The sequence below is a fragment of the Vulpes lagopus genome, chromosome 3 (assembly GCF_018345385.1).
Source record: "Vulpes lagopus strain Blue_001 chromosome 3, ASM1834538v1, whole genome shotgun sequence".
Classification (NCBI taxonomy): domain Eukaryota; kingdom Metazoa; phylum Chordata; class Mammalia; order Carnivora; family Canidae; genus Vulpes; species Vulpes lagopus.
The window spans coordinates 32,384,877-32,411,835 of NC_054826.1; the positions used below are offsets into that span (position 1 = coordinate 32,384,877).

Sequence of the window (26,959 nt, forward strand, 5' to 3'; positions counted from 1 at the left end):
CTGTTTTTAAGAGCTAAATGTCCACATGAAGGGTCCAGGGTGTATCTGTAAGGTGGCTGCCATTTTGTTCTCAGAAAGTGGATAAATCAGCCATTTGATCCTCAGGAGTATAGGCTGCTGACTCTTATTCTCTCTGGGTTAGAGTGGTGTGTTATTAGTCATCTTTTTTATCTGGAAGTATGATACTGATTTTGGCTCTGTGTCGGTCATCTAGTCTTTTCTAAGGTTCCCCGAGTGGAAATGTGAAAAGATGGTATTTGGTCATTGTGACTGGGATTAGGAAGAGTGGGTATGCTTGTATGCATGATCCCCTAATTGTTCTCCTTGCCTTTGATCTTCACTGGGTCACCCCCTCTCAATCTGTAAGATGATATAGAATTAGCCAACTAAAGTATACTTCAGAGTAGGCCATTCCCTCATCTAGTTCCTATGGTGGGTCTCCACAATCAATTAATATTGCTTATTCTTCTCTTTATATCTATTATTTGAATTTACTCTCCTTTCTATCTTTTTTTGCCTTAAAATCCTTTTGATATACTATACATTCCTATCACCCTAAATAGCTGGTGGCAACACCTATCCCTAACCTCCCCCCCCCCAAAAAAAGATCACATATATACTATGTTTTTGGCCTCTCTGATTTTCCTCAAACTGTTTTCTTCCACTTAGAATGCCCACATCCTATTATGACTATCAAGAGTCTGGATATGTGTGGGGTAAATATAATAACAACTAGAAAATAACAGGATTATGTGGTTTCTTGTGTATTGATTTTCTTCCCCCAATGGTAATCTGTTTGGTTAGAAATTTGGCTTAAAATTTTGTCACTTTAGCAAGAATGTAAGTGGATGGACTAGAAATCTCTGCGGGGCTGGGATGGAGAGTGTAACAGATAGTATATAGGGTTTAAACTTTCTAGTTAAGAATATTACAATCTATGGAGATAGTTTGCACTTTATCCTATGAATGTCCCTGTTTAACCAGCTTTTGGACTTTAAACAACCTTACAACTTTGGAAAACTTCTAATATATAAATATGGAGTAAGTTTTCTAAGCCAGATGAAAGAATCACAACACTCTTGCATCCTGCAGACAAATGCATGTTGACTATAAAACTATGTAAGTGTGAGTTGAGTGATTTCACAGTCTTGGTCATTGACCTTGTTAACAACAGATATCATCAGATGAAAAAAAGCAGCAGGTGAGTGTGGAGTGAGCAGTGGCTGCTCACAAAGGGAGGAGTGATAGCCGACAAGGAGGGAAGACTCAGTGGAGACTACATGCTCTCCAAAAATGAAGCTGTCCAGACACCCAAACAAATATACAAAAACAAAACACTCCAGTACCTCAGGAGTCCTTAAATAATCATATATACCAATGCTCATGATTATTAATCAGCAACGGTTATCATATGCCTACTGTGTGCCAGATCCCATTGCAGGAAATCCAGGGGAATTTTTAAAGAAGTATAAAATACAGTGCTCAGCTATGAAAATATTTATCATCTGCAACACTACCATATCAGCCAAGGTGATGTTGTGTATATTAAGCTCTTTTTACAAAAGCAGGGGCATGTGTAGAACCCAGTAGGAATTTTTTCTCTTCAAAACATTTGAAATTATTTAGCTACTCACAAGATAAATTTGTTTACTACTTTCTTGAATATACCATTTCCTGACAATGCTAGTAATGGAGAAATTTCAGAATAATGACCTCATAACGTTCACACAGCCATCCCTCTGTGTAGAGTTAGATAACACACAGTCCTGACCTCACTCAGGCCAGGGGCAGATCTTAATAGCTTAATAGGACTATGATCAGAAATGCAGTTTGGTTAGACTGTTTTCTGTCCTATTAATTTATTTAATGAAATGGAGTGTCTTGTTAAAGGTGCATATTTTTCCTGAGATTGCATAGGGAAAAGGCTGTGGTACCAATGGGACATAAGACAAAAAAAAAGAGTTGAATCTTCAGATAGATCAGGAACCCCCAAATTCATCCTTGTATTTAAGTTGTTTGAACTCTTTGACTATTTTATTTATTTATTTTTTCTCTTTGACTATTTTATTCCATCAAGCCAGTCACTTAGAGTTGAGGAAAATTTTACTTATTCCAAAAGGCTGATTTAGGGCATTTTCACTGGGGAAAGACCTCCCTCCATAATCAGGCAGTCACAAAGCCCATGGTACTGGCAAGAGAGATGGATTACTGCCCATATAATATGGGATGTGTTGGTGAGTGTAATCATAATGGGAGTCTTATAAAACCAGCAAGGCAGAGACCATTAAAAGAGACTATTCTTTTAAAATAGAAAAAGGAATGTGTATGTTTATTCCATTGCCCACCAAATTTATTTTTAGGAAAAATACAATGAAAGCAGAAAAAGATGAAGAATAGGAAATACTACAACTTCTAGGCTTTTCTGGCCTCCTAAAATCTGAAACAGGCTAGGAAAAATATGGTGGGAATACTGAATTTGGAGTCAGAAAAATGCAACCTCAAGTGTAGGTTCTGTTCCTACACCCTCACTGTTTGACCTTGAGGACACCATTTCCCCATCCTAAAGCATCCACCTCTTGCCTATGATGGTAGGAATTAGATGAAGCCCTTAATGGGTGTTTTTACTCCTGACATTCTAGGATTCGGTTATCCAGAGACTAGAAGCTCCTTTTCAGAATACAGTTTTTAAACATTATTTGTTTTCCTGATTCCTATTTGCAAAATGGGGAAATTGAATCTTGGAGGGGTTAACTAAGGTCTGATAGCCAGTAAATAATTTAAGCTGAGAATGAAAGTTTCTCTCACTCCAAGGCCGGTTCCCTTCCACAGTACCATATTGCCTTCTGGAAGTTTTGCTTCCCATTCCATTTCTGCCTTTATTTGGCTCTGGTACCTAAAACAAATCACTTAAGTTCTTGAATCTGAGTTTTAATCACAAAAATCACAAAAACCACCCAGCCAAAATTGAGTATATGGCCTCATCTCTTCTTCCATGGTTTGTGGATGATCTTTACAGGGCCACAGTTAATTCACTGGGAGTGATGCCTCTTGAAGTCATGAAACATGGTAGCCTTGGACTTAATAGGTCCCTGTACAACCTGAAGCTGTATGTAAATTGTATTATATGTTTACAAACCTGCATTGTATTAAGAGAGTCCAAAGCTTTCCTGAGGCTGTCAATGAAATCTCTATCCCATGCCTAAGAACCTTCTGATCAGTAGTTCTCCTGAGGATGTCTTCTAGGTCAAAGTATCTGTACCAATCTGAAATAAATTAAAGTTTAGTATGTGAAGGGAGCTCAAAAGCAGAACTGACACTTGCATCAGAGACTATGTTGGTATCATGGAAAGGAACCTGGCAAAGAATTGAGGATACTGGGTCCTGATTTACTCTGCTTTGTCATTCAAAGAAAGATGCTAATTCCTGCCAGCCTCCTCACTAAAGCAGTTATTATAAGAATCAAATGTGATAATATGGATGAAAACACTCTGAAAAAATATGAAGTATCCTGCAAACTTATGATATTAACTGTGAGATATTAAAGTATCAAGTCATTTCACTAGTTGTCAACTGAGAAAGGGGGTAAATTGCAGGCTCCATCAGCAAAATTTAGAAACCCTGTTTTTTTATCCTTCAGCAGGGTCCTGCAGCTGATACTTAGGTATAAATTTCCTTGACTTTAATGAAAATTGATTGCAAATACAGCTGGCAGGATTCAAATAAAGATCATTGCCAGTCTGGGAGCAGATAAATAAAACTTAGTTTCTTCTTGAGGCAAGAGTGTTCCTCTTATCTCCTTTCTTCCATTAGTCAGTGATTCTCAAAGAATGGTCCACGACCAGTATCAGAACATTTTCAGGAAACATGATTGAAATGCAGATTCTCAAGCCCTACACCATGTTAGGTTTTATGGAACTGAGGAAGAGGAATATGGCCCTGTTTCAAAGAATACAACTTTCTCAAGATGCAGAAAGCAAAGATACCCTTGGAATTCTTGGCAGCTGAAGAGCAATAGGATCCAAAATTAAACCGTACATAGTAAAAGCTAGCTCCATGGTAAACAGTCCTCTTTGATCCTCAAAGTCATGGAACATGACAGTATATGAAAAGAGCTAATGTTTTGTGAACATTTGTCATATTCTCAGCATTTTTAAATGATTTTAAGTGATTTTTATGCATTAATGGTACTGTCTATTTTTAGCTATTTACTGTATCAAGGCCTTTGTCAGGCTCTGAAAATGTAACTGTGAAATGTAACTACCCTAGAGGAGCTCACTCACCAGTGGGGTATATTAGAAGGAAGGGGTCCATCACTGTCCCAGCAATAAGGACCAAGAGTAAGTTTAGGATGTTTTCCGAGGCCTAGTGAGGCAGCCACACTCGGCTTCTTGTGAAGAGGTTTCTCAGAGGAGGAAATTCCTAAATTTAGACCTCTGAAGGATGGGAGGAATAGTCACTTGACAGTGGGAAAAACTTAGTTTAAGGCACTTGGACACCTGTCCTCCAAGTCACATAGCAAGTAAGTGGTAGTGTTGGGACTTGAATTCAGGTCAGTCCAATTCCAAAGCCCTTGCTTTTAACCATTAAGGCTAGGCCAGAAAATAGGCTTTATCAAGTCTGTCAATTCTGATAAATTGGTACTGGCTTCTAGGAATGCTGATGGTGAGGACTCTGAGGCCTTGACTGGGCTAAACTGGAAGGAATGCCATGATCAATTAGTGATGTCTGCCTTGGGTGCAGAACAGGGGAGTATATGTGTCATGCATTTGCTGACCCTGCACTGCAGAGTACTGCCTCCAGGACTTAGCACAAAGAGGGACAGACCTGCAGAGCTGGTTCTTATTCATGTCAGATTGTCTCTGACTTCAAGGAACTTATAGCTCAACAGCATCAGCGGGGGCTTATTATATGTTACTAGAAGGTGCTAAATGACAGCTCAGGATGCTACGAGCTGATGGAGTATTCAGTGGGAAAGAGAATAAAGGTGTTTTGTTTGCTTTTTTTTTTTAAGTGAAGACACTGATTAAGTGTAAGATTGAAAAACCGCAATAAAGAGTAATCAATCTTATTAATCCACTAACCTTCAAAATTTTTAGGCCAATTTAATTTTCATTCTTTACCACTGCTATTTCCATCAACATGGAAGGTATTGATATAACAGAAAATGGCATTGTTTGCACGTAATGGGATCCATAGTGTCAAGTCAGCTCCCTTGTGCCCAGGGAAAACTTAAATTTAGAAATGCCATCCAAAAAATATGCATTTAACATAGCTAATGGCTCATCTTAGGAGCAGTATGGAAGTTGATACCAGTCAAGATAAAGAGAGTGGCTCTTTAAGGCAAAGATTATATTAAGTTAGTGCCAGTTTGCTTCATACATGGTTTATGGTGTTGGTAAGATGGTGTGTGAACTGTGAAGGCTAATCATATACTGTTTCCCCAGTATATTTATTAAACTAATGTATGGATTGAAATAGCAACAACAATAACTGATTGTAATAATCTACAGGAAATAAATGAGTACTGTCAAGTCAGTTAATAGTTTGAAATGACTTCCAGATCAATTTCCTTTGCAAAAAGTAGTTTTCACTTCTCCCGGAGCTCACCTTCACAATTTAACTGTTACAAGCACCTTTTATCTTTGACATTAAAAATGTTTTAAAAATGACTCATGTATTGGATATAGAGACCAAAAGGAGAAGATGACCTCTCCCCAAATCCCAAGGTCAGAGCTGTTTGCCATCTGGGCATTTCTCCCCAGGAAGGTTGTGTTGTGAACAATTATCTCTCACTAACCGTGACTTGACAAGCCAATGTGCCCCTATTTTCAGAGGCTCACTTGGTGGTTAAGGGCAGCCTCAGTTGTCATCATCTGAATAAGCTGGAGGTTAGGCTGTAAGCCTCAGCAGTCCCCCACTCTAGGGCTATGCCTGCTTATTGTGCCCCTCTAAAACCCTACCCACGGTCATCAGAGACTAGCTTCTCACTGCCCACCCCCACCTTAAGGGATTTACATCAGAGATGATGGGAGAGCTTATCACCTTAAAGCTTATTTACCTTATCTTACTCTGGAAGACAAGATGTGACAGTACCAGAAATCAAAACATTTCTCTGGTCAAGTCAAGCTGACCAGTAGAGAATTATCTCTGATTCATTTTACATTTTAAACATTATCTGAAGCCTCGACAAGGAGAAACATGACAATAGTCTGTGGAGAAGAGGCTCTGGGGCGTAGGCTGAAAAGAATTTTACCTTTCCTCATTCCCACCAGATTAGATAATCATGCAGAGAACTATGAAAAACAGCCTCTATGTACAAGAACTGTCTCCTCTATGAGCAAGTCTCAGCAAAAAGAAGGTGTTCTGGAGTCCAAAGTTTGAGGACATCAGTTTAGATGCCATGTTAAATGGAAAGAGAAGAAGAACCATTTCAAAGTTTGCATTTTAATATATTCAGGATCCAGAAGCTTTTTCCTTGCAGGGCTTCTGATCCATTCATGCAGCAGAGTACACCAAGTTAGTTCTGAGAAACTACCTTATTGGCTATGCAATGTATTCATGTTCTTCCCCGCTAGTAGGCTTCTGGGTATGCATCCCTCATGCATCTTTATTCTGTGAGCAGTACTGATGCTGAAGCTTAGCTGTGTGCTATCATTTCTCCCAACCTTTTCTCTTTACTTCTGGTACATAGGCTGTTTTCTCCTCCATTCCATGGAGAGAGACACAGCCCAGTGCTTTGGGTGGAGCCCAGGGCTGCTGGTAGAATGGAGATCTGGTTTCCATGCCTATTTCTGGCACAAACATGCATGACTTTGGACAAGTATCTTTCCCTATGCCAGAAGCCAGGATTTCCAGTCCTAATGTTCTAAGACTTAGTGAGAACTGAAATTTGGGGTTTGACTGAGTTCAGCGTAACCAACATTTGCCAACTGCCCTTCTCTTTGGCAACGAGCACCATGCCGGGCACTGCAGGGGATGTACTTATATCAGAAGGCTCTCTCTGATACCACAGCACTCACAGGCAAGCAGGGAGTAAAGAGGAGAAAAGCAAGTTTACAGATATCTCCAGTGCACAGCAGAACACACTATGTGCTGTGAGCAAAGTACAAATGATTACAGGGTCTGAAAGAGGCAGGAATTGCATCTATTTACAAAAAGTCAGAATAACACTTCATGGCATTTCACATGAGCCTTAGCAGAGAGAATTCAAACAGGGAGCAGTGTAGTTTCCATAGCAACATTTACTGAGCAGGTATTTTGTGCCAGCCACTGTTCTGAGCACTTTGCACATAAAAACTCATTGACTCCTCTCATTGTTTTGACACAGCAACTATGATTATTCCCGTTCTGCATATGGAGAAACTGAGTCTAGTCTGGATTGTCTAAATAACAGACTTAGGCTCATACCACAAGCAAATAGCAAATGACAAGTGCCAGGATTCAAACCCAGGAGATCTTGTGTTTATGTCCAGTATCAGCACTGGAGGCTCCACTGACACTCACATATGGAAATTCTCTGAACCTGGGTACTGGAGAATGAAGAAGGCCTGACTACAGAGATGACCTTTGTGAGCCAGGGCCAGTCCTCTCATGCGTCTGAATTGCCAGTTTCTTATCAGTGACATGGCAGTGATAAGTACTTGCTGCCTTGAGTAATGGTTATTCAGCAAAACAGCAGTACTAAAAATACTTTTTTAAGAGACACAGAATCCTATATAATTTTAAATAATAGAGGAAAGTGGAAAGAGCAATTTGGACAAAAGTTCAGAGGTAGCAGATTGCAAGGCATATTTAGGTGCATATTCAGGGCAGAGTGCTTGTCTGGTGCATGCTGTGAGTAAATGCACCTGGTAGGCCAGGTTAGGGTCTCCTCCCCATGGTTGCACCTTGAGTGATTTCCACCCAGGGTCTTACTTTATCTCATCTCTGATAGCTACACTAGGCCTTGACTCTGCTTTCTCAAAGTGAAGAATGACAAATCTAGCATATTTTCCTTGTGTTTTATATCACTGATGCTCACTCCAGAATGCCAGTGCGATTCTTATCAACAAGAGTTCAATGGCAACATTCAAATGGGAGGACTAGACCCTTAACCCATGATATTAATAAAGATGTCGGCACATCACTTTCAGCAGCATTAGCTCATGTAGGAGTGACAGTAGGGACAGTTCTAGTGGAGTGGAAATTTGTCTGCATAGAGAAGTAGACTCATTGCAGCAATGTCTGTGCAGCAAGATGTGTTACCATCATCTTCTCGATCCCTGGCAAAGCAGTGTCTTTAGATGGTGCTCAGGTTACCATGGGGACTGATGAGGAAGGTGGAAGAGGCACAAAGTGATTAAATCCAAGAAGAGGGTAGCAGCTCAAGGAATATCCAGTAGGGGATATCCGGGACTGGGCTCAGAAGATTTCTAGCTGGCCTGATTTTTGGCTGATTGACTCAGAAATGCCACTTCACTTCTCTGAGCTTCTGTTTTCTATAAAACAGCACAATTGATAAAGATGCTCTCTAAAGCACCTTGGATTCTAAAAGCCTAAAAACGTGCAAGTTATTTTTAAGCAGAAACTTAACTACAGCTATTCTTAGGTTTCCAACTAGAAGCTACATATGATTTTTCATTTCCTATGAACTGCAGAGGTAAGGTTTTCATCTTATCTCTCTAGTGGCCAGATAATGTTGTTTACAAAACAACAGCAGCAACATGGCAACAATAAGCATCTGTAGCAACAGATACCAAGGTAGCCAGGAACTGAGTGCTAAGAATACATGTTAAATGCATTTAATTCTCAAAGCAGCCCTGTTAGGTGGGTGCTATTATTATTTTTGTAATACAGATGAGGAAGCAAAGATTCCAGAGTTACTCATTGACTTGCACAAAGGACAGATTGGGGACTTGAACTTAGTTTGTCCACTGTCAAACCCTGTGTTCTTAACCACTTGGATATCCAGCCTGGAGTGAACATAGTCCCATGTAGCCCTTGTACCTTCTTTCTCTTGAAAAATGATCTCTAAAGATTTCTTTATAGGGATCAGAGACTTTATTCCCCAGGAAGGAAGAAGGAAGTGACTAATTCCAGGGTAAGAGAATAGGATAAGCAATCTTTCCCCAAAGTGAACTCTGATGATGCCAAAGAGGACAGCCCTGCATTGGAAGGAGGAGGACTGGAGAATGGCAGTTGCCTCACCTGCTCGGTTATCTGAAAGTTGTTCCACACAGGAGTCCCCAGCCCTGCCTGGTATTATTCAGTGACCCTGACTGTGGGAAAGACACAAAGAAAGTACACTGGAGAGTTGTCACAGTTGTTAGAGCAGATAGGACAGAGAAACCAGCTATGTGTACCAGCCTCATCTAGAAAGCATCTGTTCCCAAAGCACTATTAAGTGCCAGGTCCACAAAAAGATTCCTAAGACACAGCTCCAGCTCCTGTCCTTAACGCAAGGTCTCATTTGAAAAGACAAGAGACAAATTCAGGCATGGTTGGCATTAATGCAAGACACTAAGTGCCAAAATAAGAAGCTGAACAAATTGCTTTGTGGGTAAACGGGGGGACCAGACACAATTAACTCCAGCATAATGAAGAAAAGTGCTAAATGCACTAATGGAAATGTGAGCTAATTTTGTGGGGACAGGTGACTTGGGGACCCTACTCTTCTGCCATCTTGCCCTACGACCCAACAATTGCTCTGCTGGGGATTTATCCCAAAGATACAGACGCAATGAAACGCCAGGACACCTGCACCCCGATGTTTCTAGCAGCAATGTCCACAATAGCCAAACTGTGGAAGGAGCCCTGGTGTCCATCGAAAGATGAATGGATAAAGAGGATGTGGTTTATGTATACAATGGAGTATTACTCAGCCATTAGAAATGACAAATACCCATCATTTGCTTCAATGTGGATGGAACTGGAGGGTATTATGCTGAGTGAAATAAGTCACTCAGTTCATACTTGGAGAAGTACAAACATTATATGGTCTCATTCATTTGGGGAATATAAATAATAGTGAAAGGGAACAGAGGGGAAGGGAGAAGAAATGGATAGGAAATATCAGAAAGGGAGACAGAACATGAGAGACTCCTAACTCTGGGAAACGAACTAGGGGTGGTGGAAGGGGAGGAGGGCGGGGGGTGGGGGTGACTGGGTGGCGGGCACTGAGGGGGGCACTTGATGGGATGAGCACTGGGTGTTATTCTGTATGTTGGCAAATTGAGCACCAATAAAAAATAAATTTATTATTAAAAAAAAGGAAATGTGAGCTAAGAACTCAGGAAAGGATGGATTGACTCTGATAGGGATTATCACAGAAACACTGGTATTTGAGTGGGATCTTGATGGACTGGAATAAGTGGACAGAGTGTTATGAAATTCTCATCATCATAGGGAAATAGGTGTGAGGAGGCATGTCAATTTGTTTGCTTTTATGAAGGGAGGATGGCTACAAGCCTGGAGTTGAAGTACAGACTGACCTAGCTGTGATTCCCAGATTGGCCATATCTGTGTGACCTTAAACCCTTATACCTTCATCTATAAATGGAGATGCTAATACTGTCTTCATGAAATTGTTGTGGGGAATAAATAATTTAATGCATATGTTTAGTCATGTGAATATTTAGTAAATGCTCAATAAGTGATAGCTTTTACTCTGTATTATTGTTGTAGTGAACATTATCTGGCTCCTCTTGGTGACATCTGAGGCTAACCAGCCACTATTGGATATTTGACAACTTAAAAATGAACTAAATCTACCTATATATTCATTTGCATTTGCCTTCACCCCCTTTACATTTTCCCTCTCCTCAGATTCTTGCATAGCCAGTACCTCTGCCTATTCTTTAATCAGTTTGCTTTTTTGTTTTATGTTGTTCTGGCTTTCTTGTCCATACAGTAGATCAAATTATTAGGTTTTGTTTTCTAGCTTTTTCTTTATGCAGTACAGCCCTGCACTGGATGGGGCTCTCTCTGTAGTATTTTCAGATCCAGAAGCAAATGTGCAAGACCACTACCAGGGTCTGCTTCTTGAGTGGAGTCCTTCCCAGACTTGCTTTGGCTCCTGTTCATCAGCTTGCAGCTAAGAATAAACAGAGAATGTTGGAATTATAGAGAATTGCCACCAAATCTTTTGTTTTACCAAGAGGACCTTGAGGCCCAGAGACAGGAAGAGCCTGGTCAAGTTTCAACAGAGAGACAGGCATGGTAGGCCAGGACACTAGACCCCATGTTGGGGACTCACAGGCCAGTGTACCCTGGATGGCTTCCCTTTACCTTACTGCTTTTGTTCTGCAGACTTATGCCCTGAAGAGACCAATGGTATGATTCCTTCCCTCTCTTCTACTTCCTCTACCTCCCTCCTGGCTTTGGGTTGAAGTTGACAGCAGCAGCCCTCCTCTAGAAATCCATGTTGTACACACAGCTCCTTCTCCTACAGTGCATCCTCAGGATGCCTGTCACAGCACCCTATACTGTCTTAGGGCCTTAACAACTTGTTGCCCAGCTGATAGCCAGTGAGGTGAGAAGACAGAAAACACTTTAAACTGCCTCAGCATTAAAGAAGTAAGGAGGCAGGTAGGAAATGTCTGTGATGACCAACTCTGTAGAGAGTTGATAAAAATGAGGAGACTCTAAGGCTTTCCTTCCCTGCTCTCCTGAGATCAAGGATGTAAACACTTTTAACCTCACATAACACCTCTGGCTGTTTGGTGTTGGTAACTAGGTTGAGGAGAATTCTGGAGCTGCACCTGGGCTCCATAGGGTACGATGCTAGGATATGGGGGCACAGGATCACATTATAGGGGAAAATATGATCAAGGCTCCTGCTTTTAGAGGGACATTCTAGTGTGATGAGGGAGACAGACTCAAGAACCACAAGTAAAAACTCTACAAAATAAAATGAAATAAATTCTGCAGTAGAAGTACAGCATGTTCTGTACATTCAGAGGAAAAGGCAGTTCAGAACAGGGCAGACAGTGATCACAGGCATTTCCTGCTTGCCTTCTTCTTATTTTCCCCAAAACGTATAACATATGATACGTTAGATTAATAAGTTAATTGCTCAGTGAATGTCATGGTGTTTAATATGTTAAAAGGTGATTCAGCATAAAAGAGTAAGGGTTCACATTATGGAATCAGATATATATTAGATTTGAATTCTAGCTCTTTCATTGATTCTATGACATCCCTGACCTGTGCCTCAGTCTTTTTTTTATGAAATAATGATAATCATAATCATAATAGTGTATACCCTCTAGGGTTGCTACAGAGATTAAAAGAGTTAATGAATATAAAATATAATCTATTTCCTACACCCAAGTATGTAATACATGTAAGCAGTTATCAGTAATACTAGGAATTATCATCATCATCATCTGTTGCCACTGTCATTACGCTGGTGACCAGAATCCCCAAATCCTAAATCAGCCACTCTTCCCTTAGATATAAGATGGAGATATGTAGTTTGAAGATCCATGGAAGCTTCTTTCTTTGAGGTGCTCACTGGATCTCAGCTCTCTAGATCTCAGGACTATGGGGACCAGAAGAAACCAGCCCAAGACAGTGGGTGGCAGGAAAGAATTGTGACCCAATGTCTCAAATAAGGCAGATGCAAGCTTTCTACCCTTAGAGAGGAGGCCCTTCCTACCCATACTCAAAGCCGCTTCAGGCCTCATAGCTCCCCAAAGATACAAACCCAGCAGAGATTTCATGACTCTAGCACCACAGATCATAACTGGCCTGCCTATCTTGGAGGAGGCACTGGGGAAAGGGGTCATCCTAAAGCAACACATGGCCCCAGGTAGGAAGGTAGGTGGTAACGTGACAGTGGTGTGGTTGTATGACCTGTGTGGATGTGAGGGACATCAATAATGTAGTACTCTAATGTATATATAGAATGTATGGAGGAAACCAGAGCTTGAAATATAAAAATGGTTAGTGGTAACGTGATTAGTGGGAACAGAATTGGATCTGCAAATGACCATGTTTGTATAATCCATGCCTCTTCTCTTACTGTTGAGTAAACCAAAGTCCTCACTTGAGGGAGATAGTCCACTAACTTATTGATTCATTTACTTGGAACTGGTTGTACTTCTCAGGGCTATGCACTGGGTCAGTGTGCTTAGAAAAAGATACAGAGGTCCTACTCTCAAAACTTACAGCCTTAAGTTAAGAGGAATAAAAAATTAACAAGCCAACAAGCAATTAGATGCAGTGAAATCTCTCATAACCAACTTCAATTCAACTGTCTCTTTGGACTAACCTACATTCCCTATTCTCTCTGTAAACACCCAACTGACATTCCTGGTAAGTTGGAAGTTCCTGGTCAGTAGCCTCTTCTCTGATGAGTCCATATATTTCTGTTCACATCAACTTTATGAAAAATGTGCTAGGAATCAATTATGTTGTTTCCAAACCTATTTATACGTCTGTGTTTTTATTACATTTGGGCAATGTAACTAAAAATTATGTAAGCTGGTGAAATACAAGTGCAAAACAAAGTTGTTTTCTTTCTTTGGAAACTAAGTTAAATACTTTTGAAGGTCTCAAACATGAATCACCAAAAACAGTAATATTAGGTGAGACAACTATAAAAATTTGGGGGGAAAAAACAAAAAAAAAATTTTGTACTTTTTATTTATTTTGTAAATGTCTTCAAGTTCCCATTGTACCAAAGATTGATAAACACATGTGCACTTAGGTGTTTTAAACTAAAAGAAAATAGCTGCTATGAGTCATTTTTGGCGATTCTTCTTTTTAGCCATCTTTCTCAAATAATCTAATTGCAGTCCCTGTTGCATTAGATAAAAAGCCTTCTACTGTAATTACAACTTGAGTAAAATGCTGTTAAGACGACAAACCAAATGCTGTGACAGAGAACAGTGGGTAACCTACTTGGGGCGGCGTTTGAAAGATGGAAAGAAGCCAGCCAAGTGGAAGTGGGAAAGGAGTCCTCAGTAGGGGGTGCAGCATCATGGAGGCCTTGGTGTGTCCGAGAAGCTAAAGCAAGCAATGAAGAACAGGGAAATGATGAATGAAGTTGTTGAGGTCTGCAGGACTCAGACAATACAAACCCTTAGAGGTCATGCAAAGGAGTTTAGACTTTATTCAAAACATGATGAGAAACCTTGGAGGGGCCCAGAGCCATGGTGTTAAGACATGATCCTGATTTCTGTTCTCAAAAGAATATTCTGGCTGCTTTGTGAAGAGTGGATGAGGATAGGAAAAGAAATGGGCAAAGTGGAGGCCAGGATTAAGGAAGTAATACAGTGTAATGAGTATGCATCATGAGCAGTGACAGAGGGAAGGTGGTAGTGGGAATAGAAAGTGGGGGAGGTAGATACATTTGTGACATCTCTGGAAGGACTTAAATCCATGTTTTCTTTAGTCAGCCAATCAGTATGACCAAACTCACAGTCAACTTTTGAGAGGCATTTGTGATCTGATAGGAAAAAACACCCTACAAGAATTCATGCAACATGATTTTCTTTTTCTAGTTTGATATTTATTGGCTGTGCTACTCAGAGCAAGCCTCTTAGCCCTTGGAAGTTCATGTGGATAAAAGGAATAATAATACCTGTCTGGTCTACCTCTTATTTGGCTGTATAATTAGAATAAAATGATGCCTTACATGTTACTACACTTTATATTGAATTTAGAACTTTGGTAAACTCACAGCAGATAAGGGAGGTGCTATTGCTTTCACTTCACAGGTGTGCAAACCAAAAAACAGTTACTGAGCATCTACTATATCAAAACCAGGGCTAGGCTCTGAGACTTTAAAAAATAAGTTCAACCCAGCCCTGTCCTGCCATAAATAAGCTCATATAAGTTCTAGTGAAGAAGACAAATATGAAAATGCTAAATTCTAGAATATTGAGATAAGTACTAAGAAAGTGCATTAGAAACTCAGAGGAGAGGGACGCTTGGGTGGCTCAGGAGTTGAGGGTCTGTCTTTGGCTCAGGTCATGATCCTGGAGTCTCAAGATCCAGTCCCACATCGGGCTTCTTGTATGGAGCCTGCTTCTCCCTCTGCCTATGTCTCTGCCTCTGTGTGTGTGTCTTTCATGAGAAAATAAATAAAATCTTTAAAGAAAAAAATTAAAACTCAGAGGAGAAAGTAGCTTTTTTTTTTCTGGAATGGTTGGAAGGCTGCCCACTGGAGTCTACATCTTTTTTTTTTTTTTTTTTTTTTTTTTTTTTTTTTATTTATGATAGTCACAGAGAGAGAGAGAGAGAGAGGCAGAGACACAGGCTGAGGAAGAAGCAGGCTCCATGCACCGGGAGCCTGATGTGGGATTCGATCCTGGGTCTCCAGGATCGCGCCCTGGGCCAAAGGCAGGCGCCAAACCGTTGCGCCACCCAGGGATCCCTGGAGTCTACATCTTAATTGGGTCTTGAAGAATGTGTAGTTTTCCAGGTGGGGATGGGCATATTGGAAGAATGTGTACAAAGGGATGGATACCAGGAAGGAAATGGTGTGCTGCATTCAACAGTGTGTTTGGGTCTCTGCTGTTTTGGGGGACTGTCGGGAAATGAGGCTCGAGGGTTGAATCAGGGCCAGTGAGGCTCTCCCACATGGAGCCCTGTGGGTACATTATGCCCAAGCAGGAAAGCTAGTATATTAGTTGCATGTTCATGCTTTCCTCAACTACTTACACCAGTTCCACATATTTGTACCTGTGCCTTATACTCCTTCCTCTGTTGCTTTCTATTTTCCCCAGAATTAGCTTGAATCTCAGCCTTTCCCCTACATACCCACTCCTAAAACTCTTAATTTTAGTGGGGACATTCAAGGAGAACAACCCAGGATAGTGAGGAATGTTTATATTCTCAGAATTCCTTCCAGAATTCAAGTAGCCTGGATTGGTTTTTGGCAGCATCTGTCTCATCCTGCATTTTGAGAAATCATACAAAGTGATTCAAATTTTGGTACAAAAGAAACTAAATACCAGGAGTGAGGGGGTGACTGTCTCTGCAGAGAAGTAGCTAAGAAGTGTCAGTTGGTGGAAATTGTCTAGGAGACCTATGTTCCAGTCCCTAGGCTGGACAGCATGCTTTCATGCCTCACCTCTCCCATCTGGAAATGGAGGAAAAAAAAAAAAAAAAAAAACTTGTACTTGCAGAGATGAAAGAGTGTTCAAGCTAACTAAATCTCATTTCTCTTACAAATAAGGAAATGAACTCCAAAGAGAGGAAATAACTCGCCTAAGGTCATGTAGAGAGCCAGCAGCTTATTTAGTCTGCCATTCATCCCATTCAGCAAATATGTTCCAAGTGCCTCCCATGTGCCAGGCACCATATAGATGCTAGGACTGTAGTGGTAGATACAATAGTCATAATCCCTCCTCTGTTGGGGGATATGAAATTCCACAAATACGCAAAAGACTAAAGAGGATAATCAAAGACAGAGATAATGGAAATAAGGCAAAAAGGCAGAATGTATACTTTAGAGAAGGCCTCTCTGAATAGAGAACACTAAAGTAGAGACCTGAGAAATGGATAGCCAGATGTTTAAAGAGAGTGGAAGAGCTTCCTATGGGAGAACAGCATGTGTAAAAGCCCCAAGGCAAAAAAAGTTTGGACTGTCCTAAAAAGTAAAATAAAAACCGGTGTGAAGCTGAGGCAGTGGGGGCATGGCCTGGGAGCAGAGGCAGGATATAGATAGGCTGGGGCAGAGCTTGCAGCCTTAGATTTCAAGTACCCTTATTGGTAGACTCTTGATTGTTTTCCACATCCCTGTTGGAAAGGAAAGGCAAGTTCATGTTCATAGCAACATTCTATTACTGGTTGAGCATTTGTCTTAATTGAGGTATTCCCACCCTGCTTCACTGAGACCACGGATAAGAAGAACAGAGGGGGAAAAAAATATTTAGCTTTTCTTTTTTTTTTTTTTAATTTGTTTTTATTGAAGTTCGATTTGCCAATATATAGATTTAGCTTTCCTGTATCCAACTCTCCCCTTGATTAGTGTTCAGCTCAAGAAATCAGCCAAGGGCAAAGGTCAGGAGTGAATTCAGATATCAGACAAGGTGGACTTTGGTTTCTGATGGTGCCACATGGTTTCGAGATCTGGAACTGCTTGTCTTCTGTAGCCTTATTTTATCCTTCCTTCTCATCCTTTCACTTCCTACAGTGGGTACACCCTAGCTGGAAAATGAATTTCACTGATTGTAGGGCACCCTTGGGCTGTCATCTGCAGATTTTGGTAAAACCTTGCCTTGATTGGCAGGTGCCAATCAGGCTCATCGGTGTGCATTACACTGTAGGCTTGCTGCTTGGCATAGAAAAGTCCATTTATATGCATGATTTTCATAGGAAAAGAATAGCAAATAAGAAACAAAATATTTTTTTTCCTCCCACTCACCCAGGAAACAAAATAAGATAGCCAAAGGGAGAGTCTAGCCTCACCTCATAAATGATTTACCCAGTGTGCCTTGCAGTCATGGTTCATTCATGAACCAGCAGAAGTTGCTTTATGATGTGGGGAAGAGGAGGTATGGGGTAGTGGATAGGCCAAAGGCAGAGGAAGCTATGATGCTAATCTCTCTTCCCCCGCCTCCCCCTCAATCACTTCCCTTTGGTTAGTGTCCTTGCTTTTATTCAGCCTGCTCTGACTGGTTAATATGCTAGTTCCCAAAGACTCCACACAGGCAGAGCTAAGTAAATGGAGTCCTTATCTGGACTCTTCATCTCAGGGTTGGGGTCTCTCTGACCTCAGAGTCATCTGTAGCTGTAAGAGAGTGTTATAGCCTTCTCTACCCCAAAGCTGGCCAGTGCATAGGACAGGAAGCCTAGAGATCAGAACTGTCCCCACCTACTTACCATATTGCATCTGAGTATTGACACTTCATTAGGAGCCTGTGAGCTTTGAGGCCTCACTGGCTCTTGCACACAAGCCAGCAAGCAGTGGCGTTTAGTCGATTTGGGACATCATCAACTGACTCGACCCTCTCAGGGCTCCTGTCCCCTGCCTTCCCCACAGTATGAATAACCACAGTCACCACAGAAGAACCACAAGATGTGGAAAGGAATGGTGGGATGTCAACTATTTCTGTCATTCCTCAGCTGCACAATCCTTGGTTCCTCATTCATACATGGGCTCAAGGATCATCATTCCTGCCCTACTTACCTTGCTGGGTTTTCACAAGAGAAAATGGATGCAAGAGATTTGAGAATCATATAATACACTCTGAGTTATTAGTATCTCTCCCTAAATTTTGCCTGCATCTCATCCTACTTGCTATCCAGTAGCAGAATGGCAGAGTAGGAGCTAGCACACTGCAACCTACAGGCTAAATCTAGCCCATTGCCTGTATTTGTAAATAAAGTTTTATACTGTAATAAAATGTCATGCTCATTTGTTTACATTTTGTCTTTGGCTGCTTCTTGTGCTACAAAAGCAGCATGGACTAGTTGCAATAGAGACAAGGTAGCCCACAAAGCCTAAGATATTTGCTATTTGGCCATTTGCAGAAAAAGTTTGCTAATACCTGGCAGAGAGGGTTAGAGCAATGACCCTGAAGTTGGACTACTTATGTTTATATTCTGAATCTTCTATGTAATGGCTCTGTACCCTCGGGAAAATTATTGCTCCTCAGTCTTCTCTTCATAAAATGGGACAATAACTGTATCCCTAGGCCATATTATCAAATTAGTAGTAAATAAGTTATTCACATAAAACACTTAGCATGGTGCCTGGCACATAATAAGTGCTCAGTGTTGTCTGTAATATCATCCGAGGAATAAAAGCTCTGTTTTGTGTTGCCAGACCTTCAGGGAACAGAATAGCATAGTTCAAGGCACAGGCCATGGAGTGGAACAGACCTGGATTCATATCCCAGCTCTGTCACTTACCACATGAGTGGTTTGTGGAAGATTAATTAATCTCCCTGAACTTCAGCCTCCTCGTGCATGAAATAGGAAAACAAAAATAACTAGGATGCTGTGAGGAGTGAATGATAAAATGTAGATGAAGTGCCTAGAACAGAATTAGGCACAGAGTAAACACTCAATAGGTGACACAATAATAATAATAATAATAATAATAATAATAATAATAATAGGGATCCCTGGGTGGCGCAGTGGTTTGGTGCCTGCCTTTGGCCCAGGGCGTGATCCTGGAGACCCGGGATCGAATCCCACATCGGGCTCCCAGTGCATGGAGCCTGCTTCTCCCTCTGCCTGTGTTTCTGCCTCTCTCTCTCTGTGACTATCATAAATAAATAAAACTTAAAAAAAAACAAAAAATAATAATAATAATAGTATTTTTCCCAAGTAGTGTCAGCCACCCAGAATAGATAGGTATTGGGAAGTTCCCAGTATGCCGACGTCATGTAAGGTAGGAGGCTCTACCTATGACTAGTGATACTCTTAACACAATGTAAGCACATGTAAATTAAGAAGACTTTAAAGTGGAGATGGTCACATAGCTATCTATTAAGAGGCTTTTCTCTAGGCCAAAAGGCCCTCGAGACCAGGTACCTTTTTAGCACTATTAATCTATGATCCTATGATTGTTTCTGGATTAAGTGATGGATTAAGGAAGAGAGCACACACATATATGTGTGTTATTATAGGAAATATCTCTGAAAGATTCTCTTCCCATAATACTACATGGGTACATACTAATGCTAAGCAGTTTGTTGTGCAGGGTGAAAATGCCCTCATTTTTAATCCATTTGACATCCTAAAAGTTAAATTATGTAATGAGATGTAACCCTTCTTGCCTAAGGAGCACTGGCTAAGGAAACTGCATGTTGTGGCTAGACTACATTAAGGCTGACTTGGTTCTGGATGCCAGCCTAAGAGCACAACTCTCAATCTCTGTTGGCTTAAGAAACAGGGAATGACAGAGCTCAGTGGGCTGAAGCATGACTGTGAGGAGGGGATATTATATATCCTACAAACTCTGGGTTACTAGATGGTCAGCCTAATTTAGAAGACTGAGACAAGTAACATCAGCAAGCATTTATGTTTTTGCCCTACCCAGCTCTATAAAGGATACTTCCCATTGTGCCTATCAAGAAAAACGACAAAGTTGGAGGGCCTCTACCCTCAAGGGAACTTATACCTCAATTGTGGGTGAAAATATATCAAGTGAGTTGATAAAGTGAAAGAAAAATAATGAGTTCAAACTAATGCAAGTAGAGACTCGGAAGCAAGGTGACCTCAATTGCCAAGAATAGTATCAATTGATTAATACAGGTAAATGATTTACATTTACACATTCTTTCATTTACTTATGTACCAAAAATATTGTATAGTCACTGTGTGATACCATCTAGGGATTGTGAAGAGTAGTAGAAGCTTTATGAGGGCAGAGATATCAACTGTCTTATCCACCACTCTATTCCACAGTATCGAACCCATAGAAAGCCCATAGAAAACAATGACTGAATTTTATACAGCTCTTTACTTAACCTTGGTGTTTGGATGTCTATGACATTTATGGAACTCCTATCATGGTCTTTGACTTTGACTTATAAAATATCAGCAAATAGAAATCTAATAGACATATTTTGGTCTGATATGCCCATCATCCATCTTCTCTCTGTTCACAGCACCTTCATTTCCCTTTGGCTGCCATCTTGGTAAGATAGTTAACTAGTTGTTCTGACTTCCCCTGACCAAGGGGGATCCAGGCGCTGAGCACAGCCAATCTGGAGCTGTATGGAGCAGTTATCACAAATGGCTAGAGCAGTAGTGACACTGAAGAGATAGTTCATGAAACCCCAGATTCTCAAACTTATGCTATGTCTATGCTTTCTAAGGCCCAGGGATTTTTTTTTTTTTTAGCTGTGAGTCCATCATATCCTTACCACAAGCTTCTTTTTGTCTTACATTAGCCTGTGTTGATTTCTATTCTTGCAATCAAAGAACATAAACTAATAAAGCATGAGTGACAGATAAAAGATTCATAAGAGGCACACATTTCTATGGATATTTAAAAGAAGAGTAGAGACCTTCAGATGATTGCTAGGAATGGAAAGTCATAAGAGCTTCATAGAAGAGAAGGCATTTGAGCTAAACCTTTAAAGAAGGGAAAAGATTTGGAGAGGAAAATGGCAGAAAGCAGGAGGGCTTTTTGAGGTGGAGCAAGAGCATAAACAAATGGCCCAGAACCTAAACTTAGCCTAGAAATATCCGAAGAACAGTAGCATCTACACTAGAGCCCAATGAACTCAGTGATTATCCATATTTCAGGTCCCATCACACCTAAGTCAGAAGATGTTCCCTTTCCCATTTTCCACTGAGTCAGAACCCTCCATTGTGTCTCTCCTCCATTGACTTGAGATTTAAGATGTTAGAACTGAATGGCCTGGTAAGATTAGGTAGTACTGTTCTTCTCAGACCAAGGTGATGCTCTAGAGCTTCACAGGTACCCAAGTCACACGTGAGGCATTATAATCCTTGGAGGAGTATTAAGTTTACTCAGGGAGTTGTAGGAGGCTTCTCTTCATGCTCATCTCTACTAACTTCCTCCGTTCTCCTATGCTACTTCCACACTGACCTTCTTTCTGTTTCTGAAGCTCATCAATCTTTTCCTGAGCCTTGATAAGAACCTTGGTACTCTCTGTCCTTTTTCTGCATGAAACTGTTTCCCTGGCCCTTTGCCTGGCCAGCTCCTTCCTAAGGTTCATTTCTCAGCTCCAGTGTTCATGCCACAAAGAGGGTCTCCCTGACCATCTTATCTAAAATTGCCCTACCAGTGGCTCTCACATCTCATGCCATTTCTTCATAGCATTTACTGTGTCCAAAGTGATCTTGCTGATTGTATATAATTTCTCCCCCCTCTGTAAAACCGAAGCTTCATGATAGCACGGCATCATCTTCTTATTCAGTGTTGTATCCCCCCAAGCACCATCTTGCTGCCTAACATGTACTACATGGTCAGTAAATATTTATTGGATGAATTGATGTATGGTGGAAATATAGAAGAAAGATGAGGAGAGAGAGGAGAATATTCCCATCTATAGAACAACACATCTCCAATAAGTATTAAAGTTTTATTAGAGGTCTTCTAACAAACAAAAGTTTGAGAAACACTGATTTAGTGTGGATTCCATTGCCCAGATGGAGAAACTGCACCCTAGAAAGGGAAGGGGCTTATTCATGATCCCGGATTTGCTTCTCTGCATTTACTTTTCCAGAACCATATCAGACACCTGAAAAGTCAGTCTGTTTGTCCTGTCTCCTGCCCTTGGTTTCATGTGTCAGCCACAAGATGGATCTAAATCTAGGATCAGGGAGGCCAGAATTGACCTAATGCTTACCCTCATACACAGTGGTACATCTCATTGTGTTTCAATGCCTGGTAATTAACACTCATGTTTCCTAATGAATACACCAATCTGAGCAGTGAAGGATTTCTCCTCTTCTGCATCTCTCTTTGCTGCCATATCCCAACTAGGCTCTGGGGTCAGCATGAAGAGAGACTCCAGAAAGCTGAGATGAATCCAAAGCCAAAGTAAAATGCAACATTGACATGAGACACAGAGATTTAACTTCTCCACGCTGAGCAAGGCCCTTGGTATTGTGGTCCCCACCACCCTCCTATTTTTTGCCACATCCCTACCCTAGTCAAACTGGCTTTTCCAGGGTTTCCCTAAGGTCCCCTTCTCTCTCCCACTTCTTTGGATAAACTGGTTCCTCCATCCAGATATTGACACAAGGGCTTAGTACCATACCTGGCCAGTAGTAAGTGTTCAGTAAACACTGGTTATATAATAGTTATGGCCATTTTTTTCCCTATGGTTGAGCCCTTTATTACTCTTTCAAAATACCCTTATTTTCCTCTGATGCAAAACTTCGTGAACTCCTGTGCAAGCTCTGTGAAGGCAGAAAGAGCACTTGTCTTATATCATCACCGTATCCCAATTTTCTGGGAATATTAATTTCTGGTACCCAACAAATATTTGTTGAGCTTAGCAAATGGAGGATAAGGTTTTATCTAGTAAATAACAGGGAAGCCCCAGACATATCTCAGAATCCTAAGTAACTGTGATGTTGTTTAGAGGAGAAGGGAACAATTTATATCTATTAATGGTAATTAATGGCATGTTGGTATTAGATCTTGGATGCAAGACAGTATAAGGGGATGGAGGAGCATTCTTACTGTCCTCTGAGTGACAGAAATAAAACACATTTGACATCACAAGGTTAGAATCAGTTTAAGAATGCCATTTCCACCAATAAAGTTAGAATTTTTCAGGGAGGAGGATGGATATCTAAAGGTCTCCTACTCCACTACACACACTTTCTATCTCCCTCCCCCAAAAGGAAACTGTCCTATCATCTCATTATCCACTATTTACAATGAGGCTGCCACATTTCCAGGGACTGAAGCCAGGAGCCGAGGAGAAATGCCGGTGTGAGAAGCCTTAAATGAACTGACAATAAAAAGAAGTTGCTGATACAGGAGTTTCCTCCCTGGGACAGAGCTGTCAAGGCAATGCCCAGGGCTGGGGGATTTATTGATACTAAGTGGATGGTGCCATAAGTAGGAGTGATTATCAGAGATTTGAGTGAACCAAGGATGGACTCAGGCAGCATGCGCTGTGTGTGGGTTTTCCTGCCCTTGCCAGTCTTGCCCTCCTACCTCCCCAGGAGGGAATTCCTGGCCTCGTTTTTTACTCGCTCTGATCGTTGGACACATTCTGCTACTGAATCTCTTGGAGGCGGGGACATCGGAATCTGATGCTCTGGCTGAGTTCCCCGAACACACTGAGTCTCTCTCTTTGCCAAGGTCTTTGCAATGGCTGTTCTTTCTACCTGAAATATTTTATATATATATATTTTTTTTTAATTTGGATATAGTTGACACACACTGTTACATTATTTTTAGGTGTGTAACATAGTGATTCAACTTCTCTGTACATTATGCTATCTCACCACAAGTGTAGCTGCCATCTGTCACCCTACAACATTGCTACAATGCCATTGACTATTCCCTATGCTGTGCCTTACATCCCCAAATGCACTTCATGTGTGTACAACTGCACCATACTCCCTCTCCTGGCCGATGTCTGCTTATTTGTCAGTGTCAATACTGGTGTATCCTCTTGGAAGCCTTCTTTGAGTTCCCCAAAGGCTGGCATTATGTGTCCCTGCCTAAGGCCTGAACTCATTCCTGCCACAGCACTTATAACTGAGGTGTTACTGCTCACTTCATTGTCGGGCCCTCCCACTGTCAAGGTAACAGTCCATGAAGTCAGGTGTTGTCTCATATGGCAGTTCATCTCCAATGCCTAATGAGCAGCGGATGTTAGATGTCAGGTGGTGGATGAATGGATGGATGGACAGATGGATGAACAGATATGTGTATATATGCTTTTCCTGATTCCTAGAGTTGACAGGGGGGTGTGTAGTGAGCACATCATCCATTTTGTTTTATTTCAATGTCCATAGACCCCAGTGTAGTAACTGCCTTTATTTGGTGTCAGGGAAGGCAGCATTAAATGAGAGGATTTCCTAGAAACTGAAGGTGACCCAGGTACCAAGACTGTTTTTCCATCAAAATTTCTGGGAAGGGGGCACAGCATATCACAGAGGTAAAGAACTCAAGCCCTATGATCAGACTGGTAGAGTTCAGATTTCAGCTGGGCCTTGCACTGTTCCTGGGCCTCACTTTCCCCACTGTAACCTACCTCAGAGGAGGAAGGGAGTCAATGCAAGGAACATTCTTGTAAGTGGTTCACATGTCAGCTCCTAATTATTAACTGTCAGAAGCATTTTGTACAGCACTGCTGTCTTGAGTTGAGGGTACCACACACCATCCAGCCTACTGTGATTTAACATCAGAGTGAGTCTGAGAGAGACCAGCACACAGCAGTGTTCTTATGCTGCTTCTGAAGGTTCCCATTTCTTCCTCCTGCTTGCTGGACCTGACCATGCAGTCCCCACCTCCAGCCCCCTTTCTTATTTGCCTCTTCTCACCTACTCTCTACTACATGACCAACTCATACATCAGGGTAAAATTGCATCTTACATAAAACTCAAGACTCTGAATGCATCTAGATTTAGTGCTAGGAGTTTGCTACAATCAGATCCAAGAACTGAGAGCCTTTACCTGCTTCTGGGGGTTGAAAAAGTGCCCTGGAGGTTGCTGAAAGTTTGACCAGCAAACAACTATAGTGTTATCAATCAGTAAATATGTTTGCATAATTAGACTAGAATCTAGGATGTTGGAGCCTGAAGGGATGTTGGATATCACAGAGTTTAAACCATCATTTTACAGATGGGAAAACTGAAGCCTAGGGAAAATGTGGGATTTGCTCAAGGTCACATAACTACTGTGTTGTGATAAAACCAAAAAGAATCCTCTGGGTCTTCTGGCATCTAGTTTAGTACTTTTTTTTCATAGGACCACCTTATCTCTTCTGATTGAATATTTACTATGACCGATTCAAAGAAATGCCCTACAACTACTAAGTGTATTTCTCAATATTTAACAAATGACTACAATTTTCCACAAACTTTAGACCTATAGAATGCCTCTCTCTATCTCTCTCTCTCTCCTTGTCTCTATCTATCTTTCTTTCTCTGTCTCTGTATGTCTCTCTGTCTCTGTCCATCTGTCTCTCTGTCTCTGTCTGCATCTCACTCTCTCTCTGTTTCTGTCTCTCTCTGGAGCTGTTCCTGCTTGGCCAAAATAAAGATTTAGCTGGAAGGTCAGATGCCAAGCCACTCTGAAGGCCACGGTCCAGTTAAGTAAATCCAGGCCAACTTACCTCCCAGCCATGCTTTCTTAGGGAGCATTGGGTAAGAGGGAGCACCCTCTTAGCCTTAGAGGATAAAGCACTCAGTTTAAGGGGGATAAATTTGAAAAGAGAAAACAAATCAGTTGAGGGAGAAAATTTCCTGGCCTCTGTGTGTCTAAAGATTTGATCATGTGCACCAACTCCTATTTCTTATACCTCCATCTCCTCCTTTGCTTCTAAATTTTTGCAAGAAACACCAGCCATGAGGGCCCCAGAGGCCCAGCTATAGGTGTGAAACCAAGTGGATGACGTGAGGGAATAGATCTGGAACATAAGATTCATATCCCACAGGATAATATTTCATTGCAGCAGGAGGGAGAAGAAATCCTAAAAATACTGTACAGAGCATATTATAATATTTTAACAGGTTTATGTGCTCCCTCTATACACTTCACTCAGTAAGATGGATTGTGCTTTTTGACAAATCTATATTTAACATAGGAAGAATAACATACAGTGTATGCTTCCTGGTGAAGAAATCCATATTTATGGAAATCTTGATTCTGGCAATTACAATAGATATTTAAAGACAGTGCCTATTGTCTGCTGTGAACAGATAGAATGTCCTCATTAGGGTGAAAGAGAAAATAGGCTGAGTGAGAAAGGATAAATATCTACTTTAGAGAAGCAGGAGGTCCAGGGTGATCCAACAGTCATCTCTGTTTGGTCCAGCTCCCCCTCATACCCTATTGTGGGTCATGTAGACCCTCTTATCAAGCATTTCTCATTCATTCTTTCAACAAATACTTATTAAGCCCTACCATGTTCCAGGCACTATGGTGGCTTTGGGGCACAAGTGAGACCCCTGTTTTCAGGGATTAACATTGACCCAAGCAGTCATAGATATTAAGAAGCAAAAAAAGGAAATGATTTCAGATAATAAGAAAAGTCTAAGATGTAAGACAGGTTGAAATGACAGAGAGGCAGGTGTGGGGAGGCTGGAGTCACTATTGAGAAAAGGTGATGAAGAAAGGCCTTTTTAGGGGGTAAGATTTGAGACGAGAAAAGGAGTGATATTATGAGCCCTGGATGCTGTATGCAACTGATGAATTATTGAACTCTCCATCCGAAATTATGATGTACTCTAAGTTGGTTAATTGAATTTAAATTTTAAAAAATTGAAAAAAAAAAAAGATAACGAAAAGGAGTGATTTTTGCAAACAGATAAGGAAAGAGCCCTGCAGGTGGAGGAAGGAAGCAGCTGCCTC

General features: G+C 41.1%; 1 protein-coding gene across 5 annotated transcripts in view; it reads left to right on the top strand.

Moving 5' to 3' along the window:
* The window catches only part of GRIA1 (glutamate ionotropic receptor AMPA type subunit 1), a 300,553-nt gene that overhangs the window by 124,975 nt on the left and 148,619 nt on the right, over positions 1 to 26,959 (top strand). The window lies entirely within an intron of this gene.